The 17009-nt window shown below is 40.4% G+C and overlaps 1 protein-coding gene across 3 annotated transcripts in view; it reads right to left on the bottom strand.

Moving 5' to 3' along the window:
• SUPT3H (SPT3 homolog, SAGA and STAGA complex component) overlaps window positions 1–17009 on the bottom strand; it is a 633482-nt gene that overhangs the window by 181057 nt on the left and 435416 nt on the right. The gene's annotated exons all lie outside the window — the stretch shown is intronic.

Here is a 17009-nt window from a genome sequence, read left to right as displayed (position 1 = left end):
GGGGGATCTACTGTTCTGGCACCTCAGGGGCTCTGCCAATGTGACATGGCACCCTCAAACCAGTTCAGCAAAATCTGAACTCCAATATGGTGCCTCTTCCCTTCCGAGCTTTGTACGGTGCATCAAAAGTAGTTTTGACCACATATGGTGTATCGGCGTACACAAGAAAAATTGCACAACAAATTTTGGGGTCCATTTTATCCTTCTATCCTTGCGAAAATGAAAAAAATTGTGGCTAAAACAACATTTTGTGGGAAAAATGTATTTTTTTCATTTTTCCAGATGCACATTGTAAAATTCTGTGAAGCACCTGTGGGTTGAAGGTGATCACTACACATCTAAATTAATTCCTTGAGGGGTCTAGCTTCCAAAATGGGGCCATTTGAGGGAGTTTTCCACTGTTTAGGCACATCAGAGGCTCTTCAAACGCGATATGACACCCACAGATTATTCCATCAAAGTCTGCATTCCAAAATGTCACTCCTTCCTTTCTGAGCCCTGCCGTGTGCCCAAATAATAGCGTTCCCCCTCATATGGATTATCTACGTACTCAGGAGAAATTGCACAACAAATTTTGGGGTCCATTTTCTCCTGTTACCCCTTTGAAAATAAAGAAATTGGGGCTAAAAAACATTTTTGTGGGAAAAATGGATTTTTTTTTTTCACGGTTCTACGTTATAAACTTCTGTGAAGCTCCTGGGGGATCAAGGTGCTCACCACACATCTACATAAGTTCTCTGAGGGGTCAAGTTTCCAAAATGTTGTCACTTGTGGGGGGTTTCCACTGTTTAGGCACATCAGGGGCTCTCCAAACACGACATGGCGTCCGCTAATTAGTCCAGCAAATTTTACATTCAAAAAGTCAAATGGCGCTCCTTCCCTTCCGAGCCCTGCCGTGCGCCTAAACAGTTGTTTTCCCCCACATATGGGGTATCGGCGTGCTCAGGGAAAACTGCACAACAAATTTTGGGGTCATTTTTTCCTGTTACCCATGCAAAAATAAAAAAAATTGGGTCTAAAGTAAAATTTTTGTGGAAAAAAAGTTAAACGTTCATTGTTCTCTTCAACATTCCAAAAATTTCCTGTGAAGCACCTAAAGGGTTAGTAAACTTCTTGAATGTGGTTTTGAGCACCTTGAGGGCTGCAGTTTTTAGCATAGTGTCACTTTTGGGTATTTTCTGTCATAATGGCACCTCAAAAACACTTCAAATGTGATGTGGTCCCTAAAAAAAATGGTTTTGTAAATTTTGTTGGAAAAATGAGAAATCATTGGTCAACTTTTAACCCTTATAACTTCCTAACAAAAAAAAAATTCCGCTGATGTAAAGTAGACATGTGAGAAATGTTATTTATTAACTATTTTGTGTGACATATCTCTTTAATTTAAGGTCATGAAAATTCAAAGTTTAAATATTGTAACATTTTCAACATTTTTCGCCAAATTTCCAATTTTTTCACAAATAAACGCAAGTGATATCGAAGAAATTTTACCACTATCATGAAGTACAATATGTCACGAAAAAATATATCTCAGAATCAGTTGGATCCGTTGAAGAGTTCCAGAGTTATTACCTCATAAAAGTTAGCTATGTCGCTAACCCCCATGTGCAGGGCATTGCAGCAGCTTAGGTATCCATGGTTATGACCACTAACAACTAACTGTCACTATATGAGTGGTCATAACCATGGATACCTAAGCTACTGCAATGCCCTGCACATGGGGTAAGTGACATAGCTAATCAGAAGAACTGTGAACATTTCTAATTGGAGGTATTTGCTAATACTATTATTATTACACCTACTACATATTGGGATAGGATCTTGGAGACGGGACTACCTCTTTAACTACAGTTCAGTTTTTAGCTAAATAATTCCTTAAGTTTGGTTGCCATGTATTTTGCATGTTTTCTAAAAATATACTGTATATATTATAGAAATGACAGAAAAGTCTAAAGATCTGAGTTGCGAGGATAAAAAAAAATTATACAGTCTTTGTTCAAAAAAAAAAAAAAAAGGGGGAAAATGAATGGCGGCTCGTTCTGCCAGACGTGCTCATTAAATTCCATGCATCTGTTTTACAGCTTCTCTGACCACCAACACAGGCAGACGGTTTCACCAATTGCTTGGAATAACGTCCATGGCAAATTCTGGGGAAAATCCCTGCTTAGTCACACTACGAGGTTAGTCATGGAAAATTAACTATCCTAATAACAGGCATGTTGTGCCGCGTGGAGACCCAAATGGCAATTATTTTACACATGCTGAACGAAAGAGGAAAAAAAAAGTTGCAGTAAACTCTGAAGAGTGTATCCATGTAGATTGTTCTCCTTCTCTATCTTCTCTATAATGGAAGCACCTTTAATGGTACTAACACTTTAATGGCCGAAGTATGTTTCCACTTAAGTAATCACTGTCATTTCAACAAACATATCATACCTGAATAGAAGAAGCAATAATAAGAACCTTGTAATAATCTTTTCAGAGAAATTAGCTTCTTTCTCCACATACGAGCCACTTATCCTCCTCATGCACTCATCATTTAGTCTGAATAGTAAGTAAAATGTGTCAGATTACCGCTGCCTATTTGGAGAGAGGAGGCAGAGAAGAAATGAGCGAGAGTGAGAGGCGACTTCTAGAAAGCATTCTCACTCAACTCAGAGCTGGATTCACCTCTACACTGCTCAGTACTGCTGGATAAGGGCTTCCATACAGACAGGAGAGCAGGAATCCCTCATGTGTGTTTGTGTGCTGTGTAATGGAGACATCATAGCAGACCGTTTTCACCCACTAGCTCAGGGACAACTGAAAATTAGAGATCGAGGCTGCAGAGGGGAACACTGGTAAAAATTGGAAGATACAAGTGATATTATGACCAGAAATAGTGTTATTCGTCATATAAGTGAAAACACCTAAAACTACATACAGTACATTCAAGAAGTTGTCCACTACTTGGACAACGCCTTCTCATACCTCACGCTTGGCCCCGATAAAATAAAAAATCTTATACTCCCATCCCGTGCGGGCACCGTTCCAGTAGTGTCGGAAATCGAACATCAAGAAGAATTGAGAGATCAGCTGCAGCTGTGACTTACTGGCGGGGCCAGTGACGCCAGCGCTGATTGGGCGCCAGGGTCACGTGTCACAACAACCGCACGAGAGCCCCGGGAACACGAGTGCCGACACTACTGGAACGGCGCCGGCACGGGAGGTGGGTATAAGATTTTTTATTTTATCTGCGCCAAACATTTAGATCAAGAAGGGGTTGTCCTAGAAGTGGACAACCCTTTTAAGGTCTGGACTACTGAAAGCGTGTAGACTGTTGAAATATAGTACTCCTCTCGGTCTATAAAACCTTGACGTTATACTTTGTTTTGTTTTGTTTTTTTTAACAAACTTTCAAAATGATTTTGGTTATTTTTCATTTTATGTTTTTGTAAGGTTTATATTATGAAATCATATTTTAAAAGATCCAAATTAGAGAGATCTGGGATACAAGAAAAAAAATGCACACGGGTCAAATTTTTCTTTTTTTTTTTTGCAGAAAATTTCCCCAGTCTTGGTGACACTTTGTTACCTTGCCAAAATCATTTCAAAAAGGCATCTACATTCCGAGAACTCGCGCCGAACAATATATTACAAAGTTCTAAGAGTACAAATATCTTTTTGTTTCTATATAGCAATCTTTCACAGTTTATAAATCTCCGAATGAAACACAAGCCCTGAAATAATGAGACGTTTTCCCCTCCCGAGATCCTCGGCAGTCCGCTTAGATTTTAGATGTCGCACGAGTTAGATTTAAGAGCATTTCGGCAAATCCAAGACGTTTTTTTGTTTGATTTATATTGTTAATGACACATTATGGATTATTTCTCTAATAGCATAAAACCTAAATGTATGGAATTACTAAACTTCGAGGAGGAGGAAGAAAAGAAAAAAAAAAATAGTGCAGCCCCCCCGGGGGTACAGACTATTTACTATTATATGTCTGATATACAATGTGTTGCCACACTGATTACTATGTAGTGTTGGATCTCAACCCAACTATGCTCAATCAGCCATGTTTAGCAGTTGGCACGCCGCGCCGAAAAGGATGTTATAAGCTACCAGGCTTCATGCTGAACATCCATTCATCAACGAAGTGGTTTAACAAGAAAAGCATCAAAGCGCTACAACCCTCCTCATCAGTGCCGCACATGAATAAAGACCCTATAAAAATCAGATGTGGAGACCAAACCCCTGTAATAAGCGTAGGCTAGAAGATTTACGTACAAGATTCCAGACCCTACTTAGTATAAGTTACTCTCGTATCGTATGTCTGAAGCAGAAAAAGATGAATATGGATATGTTTTATACTGAAAATAAAATTTTAACATTCCGTATAAATTCTGGGGAGTTTTCGACAAGCTTCCATTTATAGTTCTATTCCTTAGGATAGGAAATCAGTGATTGATTGAGGTGATCCAACTTCTTGACAGCAGAATGAAGTGGCAGCAACTTGAGGAAGGTGGCGCTTCAAGAAGTACGTGAGATGGCACCATCCATACTTATGTGGCTGAAGGTCAGACCACCCAAGAGAACCGGCGAAGATGGGCCCAGACACAGCCACATCTCTGAATCAAGGTCTGCAGATAGATGGGGTTCAATAATTGGAGCCAAATCTATTAAACATTGATGTCTTGATAATTACCGGCGGTGGAAAACAGAATGTTAAGTAGTATGACGAATAAGAATATTTCTGACATTTTTATTTTAGGCATTATTAAAGGGAATCGGTCAGCAGTTTTTTGCTATTTAATCTTCTGACAGCTGCATGATGTAGGGACAGAGAGCCTGCTTCCAAGGATATGTTACTTATTAGGCTGTGTGTTGTAGTTTCAATACAATCAGTGCAGGAGATTATCAATGCAGGACTAGGTGACATGTGCACAGCAGTCAGGCTAATCTGAGTAACCCCGCCCCACACCACTGATTGGCAGCTTACTGACAGTGTACACAGGAAGCTGCCAATCAGGGGTGTGGGCGGGGTTGTATACCGCTAAGCATTCTGACCATTGCGAAATCTACAACAGTTAAAACAGGGATTCTATCAAAACTGTACCAAGCAGCCCAGTAAGTGACACATCCCTGGAATCAGGCTCTCTTGCTCTATAGTATGCTGCTCTCAGATTAAAGCGCAAAATCCTGTTGACAGATTCCCTTTAATAAATTTGAAATGTTAAACAGCTTATAAGTTTGTTTTTTTTGTATCAAAGGCATTTTTCTAATGCCATAAAGTGATGTCACATTGCTAGGATATGGCAGTAGTTTATGATTGGTGAAGGTCTGACCTAAGGGACCCCCACCAATCCTGAGAATGAAGGGGAAAATTCCTGGCATAGCGCTGTAATCCCTTTTGCGGTTTTTAATTTGAACCCCGGCCCCAGGCCACCAAGCTATATAGGAATCTGCAGAGTGGTTGGAAAGAGGCTGGTAACCGCTCTTTGCACAGATGGGTGGCTCGGAGTGGCACTGTGCAGGGAAAAATTGGAAAGGGAAGCGATGCTCCACTGGCTCCACAGCCACTATATTCTCAGGATCAGTGCGAGTCCCAGAGGTCAGACCCAGCAAGTACCGGGGCCTAGTGCTCCTGGTTATTAGTATACTGCACACATGGAGCGGGCTCAGGTTAAGTGTGTCTGATGTGATTGGAGCTAGTGATGATTGAAGCAGTTAAATCCCTTAAATGCCGCTGTCAACTAACACAGTGGCTTTTAAGATGTTAGAAATGGGAGGGACCCTTCTGACGCCCATTGCGTCCCCTCCCCCAACAACACGATTGCAGGGTTCTGAGGTCACTGGCATCAGCCATGTATGAAGCCAATATCTGATATTGTGCAACTGTCTGAAGTAATAAAATATTACAATAGTTATGCCAAAAAGTGAACGCTGAATAAAAGGAGGATCGAAATTCGCCTTCCAAAAAAAAAATGAAGCCAGAAGATCAAAAAGTATTGTGAAACCCAAAACTGCAATTATAAAATCAACAGCTCCCACCACAAAAAAAAGAATCTCATACAACTCTATCAACCCAAAAATAATGAAGAAAAAAAATCCCTCCCTGATCATAAAGTGGTTGGAGATGGGAAAGGAAATCCCCTTTACCGTGTGTTCCAATCCCACAGTCAGATAGTCACAAAAATTATCCTTAAACACCAAAGGGCGTGCAGATGAATTTCTACCACCTTTTCCCGGGAATTACGAAAAAAATCTTCTCAATTCTTTTTCCCCATTGTATATTACTGATCAATTTTCAAAAAGTTTGCCGTGGAGTTTTCAAAAATTATTATATAACCATGTACTAATGTGCTTGCCATCTGTGTGTGTGCGCCTCTTTTTGAAGTTCAGGGGGGAGTTTTGTTCCTATTATACGAATAGTGGAATTTCTTGAGACATACAGTCCTCAAAAATGAAATTGCAACACCAGGAAGAAAAAGTGGTGTAATTATGGAAATCAGAGGATGGAGACATGTTACTGATATGCAAATGATGAAGAAAATGGAAGCAGCATTTTTAAAAGCTCTCTACTTATTCAAGTCTGGAGTATGAGTGACACACACAGTCTCGGCCGCTATCAGTGACATAATCAATGGTTGTCTGAGGAATGTTCTGAATTTATTTGGGAAAATCATCAAGATCTGATGCTGGCATCTCCCTCTGCATTTGCCAACCAATGACGTCCTAGATGTGCTTGATGATAGACAAGTCCAGAAACACGGAAGGCCATGGTAGCATGTTGAGGCTACACGAGCGTTATGTTGAAAAATGACTCACTTTGGAGAAGTGACCATACTACTGGTTCCACAATTGATCCATTTTGTACTGCAAGTGAAATTAGACATCACATTCCAAGGCTAACAACCATCAAACAGTGTCTACACAGACCATCAGAAGGCGATTGCACAACATTGGTCTACCAACAGACGTCCCACTACAGGTGCTCCATTGACCTCACACCATAGCTCTCAAAGGCCATCAAAGTGCAGAGCAAGGCTGGAATGGAGGTCTATATTCTTCATCAATGACTCCCGCTTTTGGAGATTAGTTTGGAGACCATATGGTAAACGCCATGAAGAGGCCTTCGTGAGAGAATATCACGCCGCTCCTACTTCCGGATTATGGTGTGGGGTGGCATAATGTATGGTAACTGGACCCCTTTAGACTTTATTCTAGATACACTAACAGCTCCACAATTCATTGATTTGGTGGTGGAACCAGTGGTAACACCATTTCTTTAAAGTGTCCCAGGAGACATTTTTTAAAACAGCAATGCCAGAATGCATGTTGCTCGTGCTACTGTGAAGAGCCTGTGTGCTCTAAATGTCCATCCCATTGGATTGCTACTTCCAATAGGTGGCACTAGAGTTTTAGCTCTCTTCCAGTCTGAAGAGACAATTTGCATATTTCCCAGAGGAGCATTGCGGCTTAAAAAGTCTCCTCACGTTGATGTGCATAACATGTCGCTCTCCAAAAGGAGAAATGTTACTTCTAAGATACCGGTCAGATGCCTCTCACCCAGCCAAACCAGATCTCACACTTTGCACTGACGAGGAGCAATACCCCGAAACACAGTGTCTGGAAATTAAGTTTCTGGTCTTGGCTTTTATGGTAAGTCATGTGACAAGGCTGGTTAAGGGTCAATATTGACTTTTAGGATTGCTACTTTCAATAGGTGGCACTAGAGTTCTAGTTCTCTTCCTCTCTGAAGAGACAATTTGCATCCATCCCATCGAGCACATCTGGGACGGCAGTGGTCTGCAATTGAACAAGGAGCTGCCAGATGCGGATCTTGATGATTTGCTCAAGAATATTCCTCAGAAAACCATTAATAACCTCACTGATAGCAGCCGAGGGGGTAAGTGTGGGTATTTCTGCACGTAGCGCTCATACTCCATACTGAATAAATCGAGATGTTTTGAAAATTTTGCTTCCATTTCTTCATCATTTACAGATCAGTAGCATGTCTATCCATCTTGTGACTCCCATTATTCCACTTTTCCTTCATGGTGTTACAATTTCAATATTGAGGCGTCTATTTAATGTAAACTGAAGAGCGAGTCTTAAGAAATTGGTGGCACTATGCGGGTTTTTACGACTTAAGTGTCACCACAATTTTTTTTTGTTCTTGGAAACTTCCATTAGCGATGGCTGTACCAGCGGAAGGAGGTATAAAAAGATGCCACAACCGGTCCAGAACAACTTGTGATTTCATATTCTTTTCGGACATTGCTGAGCTTTCGGAAACATTCTTTACATTGACTTCTGTACAATCGTCTCAAAAATAGCCAAGAAAGTAGCAAAGAATTTTTAACTGAATGACGATTGGCACCAAAAATACACAAAGTATATCCTGCTTTAATTAAAGAGTCTGCATTTTGCTGGCTCCTAAATGAGCCATTGTACGAAGCATTAAGGCACTAAAACCTACATTTACTAGATTTATACTAATGCAACATCCAAGTGTTGGAAGTACAGTGGAAATCACTTAAAGGATTAGCTGCTAAGGTAATAAAATATATAAAAATGCATGCAAATTGCGAGAGCCAAGGCTGACGATAAAATACGGGCTGCAAAATACTGCTAACCCAAAATAGAAAATAATCACATATACACATATCGTTTTCATACATCGTTAAAGTCCAATACTTAGAGATCTGAAGTTCCAGAGTAGTTTAATAGCGGTACATGATGAGGGTTGTTGTGGCCAACGTAACGTACAACCCAGCAAAATATTGAGAGCACGAAAAAAAAGTGTCCAAAAATGTTGCACTGGATTCACCCTCTTGTTAAATATATTCTTGTTTTGTCAACAGAATTCACACTACAAAAATTAAAAGAGATCTCTTTGACCAGATGAGGCTGGAGTAATTACTTTGAAAATCTTGGTCAGAGCAGCAGGAAAAAATTTTTTTTCTTAATGTTTTCATGTTAAAATGCTCATCTGAATTACAAGAGGGGAAATATTTCAAAGGAGATCTATAAAATTAAAAAAATGTAAATACCCCAGAATTTTGGAGCATTCTACTTATGGAAACTGCTCCAGGTCTCTCATACGCGAAGGCGCCTTCTCCCAACAGCAATTTTAAGATCTCTCCACAGGTGTTCAAGGGGATTTAGATCCAGACTCATGGCTGCCTCTTCAGAACTCTCCGGCACTTTGCTTCCATCCATTTCTGGGGGATTCTTGAAGAATGTTTGGGGTCATTGTCCTGCTAGAAGACCAATGACCTAGGACAAAAACCCAGCTTTCTGACACTGGCCACTGCATTGCCACCCAAAATCCTTAGGTAATTTTCAGATTTCATGATGGCTTGCACACAATCAAAACACCCAGTGCCAAATGCAGCTAAACAACCCAAAACATTTTTGAACCTCCACCATATTTGACTGCAGGTATTTTGTTCTTTTCTTTGTAGGCCTCATTCAGTTTTCGTTAAACAGTAGAATGATGTGCTTTACCAAAAAACTCTATCTTGATCTCATCTGTCCACAAGACTCTTTCCCAGAAGGATTTTGGCTTACTCATGTACATTTTGGCAAACTGCAGTCTAGCTTTTTTATATCTGTGTCAGCAGTGGCGTCTTCCTGCGTCTCCTGCCATAGCGTTTCATTTCATTCAAATGTCGACGGATAGTTCATACTGACACTGATGCACCCTGAGCCTGCAGGACAGCTTGAATTTCTTTGGAACTTGATTGGAGCTGCTTATCCACCATCCAGACTATCTTGCGTTGCACCCTTTCATCAATTTTTCTCTGTCGTCCACGTCCAGGGATTTTAGCTACAGTGTCATGGGTTGTAAATTTCTTGATTATGTTGCGCACCGTGGACAAAGGAACATCAAGATCTATGAAGATGGAGTTGTAACCTCGAGATTGTTGATATTTTTCAACACTTTTGGTTCTCTTCTCTTTCTGTCCTCCATGCTTACTGTGGCACACAGACACACAATGCAAAGATTGTGTCAATTTCTCCCCATTTTATCTGGTGTCAGGTGTGATTTTCATATTGCCCACACCTGTTACTTGCCGCAGGAGAGTTTGGACAAGCATCACATGCTTAAAACAAAGTTGTTTACACACAATTTTGGAAAGGTGCCAACAATTTTGTCTGGCCCATTTTTGGGATTGTGTGTGAAATTATGTCCAATTTGCCTTTTTTTCTTCAGTTTTTTTGAGTTACTCCAATGCACACAAAGGAAATAAACATTTGTATAACAAAATTTGTATAATTACAATAATTTTCTGGTATTTCTTTACTTACGTATACCTATCTATATACATGCATATATGCCCTATGTATGTATACAGTGGAAAAAATAAGTATTTGTACACGGCCGATTTTGCAAGTTTTCCCACCTACAAAGAATGGAGAGGTCTGTAATTCTTATCATAGGTACACTTCAACTGTGAGAGACAGAATCTAAAAATACAAACCAAAAATCACATTGTATAAGTTTTAAATAATTGGTTTGCATTTTATTGCATGAAATAAGTGTTTGATCATCAGCCAACCAGCAAGAATTCTGGTTCTCACAGACCTGTTAGTTTTTCTTTAAGAAGCCCTCCTACTCTGCACTCATTACCTATATTAACTGCACCTGTTTGAACTCGTTACCTGTATAAAAGACACCTGTCCACACACTCAATCACACTCTAACCTCTCCACCATGGCCAATACCAAAGAGCTCTCTAAGGACACCAGGGACAAAATTGTAGACCTGCACAAGGCTGGGACAATAGGCAAGCAGCTTGTTGAGAAGGCAAATATATAATATATATACATACACACACATCCATATATAATATATATTGTAGTTGTCTTTTTTTAAAGCAGTAAGATATATAAGTGCTATGTCGATTTTCATTTGTCCCAATTCTTCAGACCGCAAAGTAAGAGCACCATGCAAATTTTACCGCACAGTGAAAAACCAAAATCCATTAAAGGCACAAAAAAAAAACCAACCATATTTTTTAGTCTACTGGTTAAGTAAATTAAATGATGCCATTCAAAACTACAACTCAACCTGCAAAAACGAGACCCCCGTATGGAAATTTCAAAGAAAAAATAAAAAGTCAAGGGGCTTTGCGAAGAAGAGAAGGAAAAAGCGAAAGTGGAAAAAAAAAATTAAAATTAGTTGCTCCAAAAATGTGCCATTTATGGGTTATATGAATTAATAGATAATAATGAAGGTTCGAGGAAAGACAATTTTATGTTTCTTTTTTATAGGATTATTGTATGAAAAGAAATGGGATTAGAGAAGAAGTTAGAAACAGTTGCCCATTTTTTAGGTCCCGATGTGAGATGGCTCTTAGGATTTCTGCTCATTTAGGCTCACGATATCGTCCTTATTTTATACTGTTGAACATTTTATAAAACGAGGAGGAAGCATGGACACAGCGTAGCGGTATTATATCATGGCGAGCACTCCTCGTACACATGGCTGCTGTACAATGCTTTGTAAGTGAATCCACACCACAACAAAAACACATCCCGTCCGAGTCGCGCTGACGTCAGAACTGTGAGTTTATCATCTGTTCTGAACGTCCCGTTACGGTTTTTGGCCCCGGGGCGAAGTGGAACGCGAAGTATCTGCAATCGTCCAAAACCAAGATTACCACACTCCTTCAAGGTAATTGATATGTAAAAGAAAAGTAATGATTTAAACATATTCCTGGGTTGTAAAACACTTTAGCGTGTTGTTTTTTTTTAAATTCTGAAAATAGATCGGAGACCAGACGGAATCTACAGGAACATCGAGCAGTTTAACTCCTCATATGATGCTGTTAAAAGTGACAGTGTAACATGAAGAATTTGACAGAGGGAGAACGCTCCATCTGTCAGCCCATTGGCAACCCTGCAGGGGTGCATATAGGTTGTTGTTGCAACCAGGGCTGGAGAATGAACTCCTAGACAGCCCAATCAGATCCTGCCAGAGGCCACCTGTCAATCAAACACTGACAGGCTAGTTAACCCTCTGCACTACACCAGTAGTGTAGTGCGTTAACAATACGATCATAAGATCATTTGTTACTCCTTGGGAGAATATTAAAATATATATATTTTTTAAGGGTTTAAAAAATATAAATTAAAAGACGCCCTCCCCAAAATTTTCCAAAATTAAAAAAAAAAGTGTTCAATCTAGAAAAATAAAAATCCCTTAAAACAACGCACATATATAAAACAATACAATTATTAATCCTGCATGATGACGGACGCAAAAGAACAACCGAAAAACAATGTCTTCTTTCATTCCCTCATGCAAAATAATAAAAAAAAAGAAAATGATCAAAAAATAGTACATATCCAAAAATGGTATTAATAAACACGACAGATTATTACGTGCAAAAAAAAAAAAAAAATTCAATAAAAAATTGTAAGTATCGAAAAATAGCACCAGTGAAAAATACAGCTTGTCCCAGAAAAAATAAGCCCTCTTACAAGTCTGTCTACGAAAAAAGAAGGTATAGGTGTCGTAATAGGAGGACCCCTCACACCCAAAAAAATGTTTTTTGTGTAAAAATATTGAAACACAAAAATCTGCATAAGATGTGTATTGCCATTATTATTATTATTATTATTATTATTATTATTTAATTTGAAACCAACATTGATTCCTTGGTGCTGTACATGTGACGAGGGTTTACATATAACAGTCTGGTGCAGAGGGGAGTTGACCCGACTGTCACAGGCTTACAGTCTACATCTGAAGCATTTTCACTTTGGAAAACCTGGGGGCTCCATTGATGTCTTAAAGGGAATCTGTCAGCAGGTTTTTGCTATTTAATCTGAGAGCAGCATGAGGTAGGGGCAGATACTCCAATTCCAGAGATGTGTCACTTACTGAGCTGCTTGCTGTGGTTTCAATACAATCAGTGTTTTATCAGCAGGAGATCATTAGAGGACTAAGTGTCACGTGCCAGGCAGTCAGGCTGATGTGTGTAACCCCGCCCCTAACACTGATGGGCTCCTTGCTAACAGTGGAGCTGCCAATCGGTGTTGTGGGCGGGGTTACACACAGCTCAGCATTCAGCAGAGAAAACAGGGATTCTATCAATACTGTACCAAGCAGCCCAGTTAGTGACACATTGCTGGAATCAGGGTGTCTGCCCCTACATCATGGCGCTCTCAGATTACATAGCAAAAATGTGCTGACAGATTCCCTTTAAAGAAACCGTGTGCACATGCCTAAATACTTCATGACATAACTAATGACTTTAAGGTTTTCATATTACAGTCTGCGATATATTCCACAGCAGCATTCACAATTCTGCCGGCTGCAAAGTTTGTCAACACACTTTTCCTTGGAGTTCCTATGCCACAATCCCTTCTTCTCCATTGCCTTCGGGGATAGCTGTGATAGATAGATAGATAGATAGATAATAGATAATAGATAGATAGATAATAGATAGATGATAGATAGATAGATGATAGATAGATGATAGATAGATGATAGATAGATAGATGATAGATGAATAGACAGACAGATAGATAGATGATAGATAATAGATAGATGATAGATAATAGATGATAGATAGATAATAGTTGATAGATGGATAGATAGATGGATAATAGATAGATAGATGATAGATAGATAGATAGATAGATGATAGATAGATAGATGATAGATAGATAGATGATAGATAGATGATAGATAGATAATAGATAGATAATAGATAATAGATAGATGATAGATAGATAATAGATAGATAATAGATAGATAGATGATAGATAGATAATAGATAGATAGATACATAGATATATAAATAGATAGATGATAGATAATAGATAGATAATAGATAGATGATAGATAGATGATAGATAGATGATAGATAGATGATAGATAATAGATAGATAATAGATAGTCTATGCTAAATTTATTGCCTATGGGACTGCATAGCACAGTGCTTGGCTATTACCATCAGTCCCATAGACAGTGAATGGTGCGGAGGCCGAGCATACTCCATTCAAGAAGGATTGAACCGTTATACAACCTGGTTCTTGGGATCTCTGGGGGTCCTGGCAGTTGGACTCCCAGCGGCAGCATATTATTGTGAATAACACGTTAATACTCATCTTAACAGTCAACTGGAAATATTTTTTTCCTCTAGAATAGGGCAACTAAATAATCCTTTACGAAAGCTGAACGCATCAGTACATTCCCAACAGAATGAAAATCAAGGACCAGAAGATGCAATAGGATGAGCTAAGCATTCTGTACAAGAATCCATGAACTACAACGTCCTCTGTTACATAATGAGTCTGACCAGCAGAGGGCAGAGCTGTCAGTCCAGTGGAGAACTATTGCTCCGGTGGGGGAGTAATGAAGAAGGTTAATGCACCCGCCATAATGCAATTCCAACCTCACTTTTATTGTTGTCCTCTAACATTAAGATGCTATTCTGGGTTCCTTACAGTTGAGAAATTCCCTTTACGATCTATTTGTCAGATTCATGTATACCAGACATAATACTTAAAGAATAACTTTCCTTTCCACAAATCCTCAATAAATGTGTGGTCTTGCAGTTTTTTACCCCAACAACAAGGAGAAACTAGTTTTGGTTTTGTAACTGACCATTCATTCTCATTCAGTGAACAATTCTTCTTAATCAGTATTCTGTCAGCACTATAAGTGCAGGAACTTCCTTTCTCTCACTTCCCATTATGCACTGCTTGCTTCTGCCATTGTGCAATGGTTGGCCTCCTCTGCACTGAAAAGCATGCCTTTCCGTTATGCTGCTATACAGTTTGACAGACAGGTGTCACACCAGGTGTTAGTGCAACACAGAGGGAAAAGGGAAAGGGAGCCCAGACACTATGGAAAGAGGGAAGTGGAGACCTCCTAGTCTGGTCTAGCGTCACCCTGTCTCAACTACCATCCCTATATTGCCTCTTCAGCAATCAACGTACGCGTGCCTCGCCCTACACTCCCTGGCGTATGGCTACAGCTAGAGATGGAAGGAGATGAGCCCCTGTCAACCTCCACTAAACACTATAGACAACAACGGAAGACAAAACAGGGGGAAATTGCTTAGCTATAGACGACTCCAAATATGCACACGGCCCCAAGCTCCAGAAAGGACGAAGTACTGCTCCTGCTAAGCATCACAAGTAGAAATGAATATAGCTGGCAACTCCCTCTCAGACACACCAGGTATATATACACCCAGGCCAGAGAGCTAATTAGCAAGAGGGAGGAGCTGCTCGGTTCTAAAGATAGCCTCTTACCTAAGGAGCTGTCTGCAATGCCAAACGTAGAAATATCCTGTAACCCACTGCAGGGCGACTGTCTGTCACATCTGACACACCCGTGACAACAGGAGAGCAGGAGCAAAGAGACAAAACCCATCCCCTCACTTCCTGCAGAGAGACAAAGACAAGCCCCCACTTCCTGTAGAGATATAGAAAGACACGCCCCCATTTCCTGTAGAGACAAAGACACGCCCCCACTTCCTGTAGAAAGACAGACATGCCACCATTTCCTGTAGAGACAAAGACACGCCCCCGTTACCTGTAGAGACAAAGACACGCCCCTTTACCAGTAGAGACAAAGACACGCCCCCATTACCTGTAGAGACAAAGACACGCCCCCATTACCTGTAATCCATCTCATAGTCCATCCTGCTAGAGGCAGGTTTACACTTAACAGGAAATGGGATGGGTGAGTATTTCTCACCTAGGCTGGAGGGCACACACTTTTTCAGGGGGAGAGTGTAGAATATTTTGTGTATTTTTACCTTCAGGGGGCAAAGCGTGTGGGACTATTGAATGAGGCAAAATGAGTTGCACTGGTTTTTTGAGAAGGTACATTGTGCAGAACAATTAGCATAGAAATTAAATTGGAGGAAAATTATAATGAGGTGACACAGTGAGGAGCAGCTTTTGTTTCAAGGGGGCACAGTGTATGGCAGTTTTCTTTTCAGGGGCACAGTGTATTGCAGTTTTCTTCTCAGGGGGCACAGTGTATGGCAGTTTTCTTTTTAGGGGCACAGTGCATGGCAGTTTTCTTTTCAGGGGCACAGTGTATGGCAGTTTTCTTTTCAGGGAGCACAGTGTATGGCAGTTTTCTTTTCAGGGAGCACAGTGTATGGCAGTTTTCTTTTCAGGGGCACAGTGTATGGCAGTTTTCTTTTCAGGGGGCACAGTGTATGGCAGTTTTCTTTTCAGGGGCACAGTGTATGGCAGTTTTGTTTTCAGGGGGCACAGTGTATGGGAGTTTTTTTTTCAGGGGCACAGTGTATTGCAGTTTTCTTTTCAGGGGCACAGTGTATTGCAGTTTTCTTCTCAGGGGGCACAGTGTATGGCAGTTTTCTTCTCAGGTGGCACAGTGTATTGCAGTTTTCTTTTCAGGGGGCACAGTGTATGGCAGTTTTCTTCTCAGGGTGCACAGTGTATGGCAGTTTTGTTTTCAGGGGGCACAGTGTATGGGAGTTTTGTTTTCAGGGGGCACAGTGTATGGGAGTTTTGCTTTCAGGGGGCACAGTGTATGGGAGTTTTCTTTTCAGGGGCACAGTGTATGGCAGTTCTCTTTTCAGGGGCACAGTGTATTGCAGTTTTCTTCTCAGGGGGCACAGTGTATGACAGTTTTCTTCTCAGGGGGCACAGTGTATTGCAGTTTTCTTCTCAGGGTGCACAGTGTATTGCAGTTTTCTTCTCAGGGTGCACAGTGTATGGCAGTTTTGTTTTCAGGGTGCACAGTGTATGGCAGTTTTGTTTTCAGGGTGCACAGTGTATGGCAGTTTTGTTTTCAGGGTGCACAGTGTATGGGAGTTTTGTTTTCAGGGGGCACAGTGTATGGGAGTTTTGTTTTCAGGGGTCACAGTGTATGGGAGTTTTCTTTTCAGGGGCACAGTGTATGGCATTTCTCTTTTCAGGGGCACAGTGTATTGCAGTTTTCTTCTCAGGGGGCACAGTGTATGACAGTTTTGTTTTCAGGGTGCACAGTGTATGGCAGTTTTGTTTTCAGGGTGCAC

Source organism: Phyllobates terribilis, unplaced genomic scaffold, assembly GCF_046119375.1.
Source record: "Phyllobates terribilis strain yellow unplaced genomic scaffold, ASM4611937v1 Scaffold_3__8_contigs__length_932513732, whole genome shotgun sequence".
Lineage (NCBI taxonomy): Eukaryota > Metazoa > Chordata > Amphibia > Anura > Dendrobatidae > Phyllobates > Phyllobates terribilis.
This window is presented reverse-complemented; position numbering and strand designations above follow the sequence as displayed.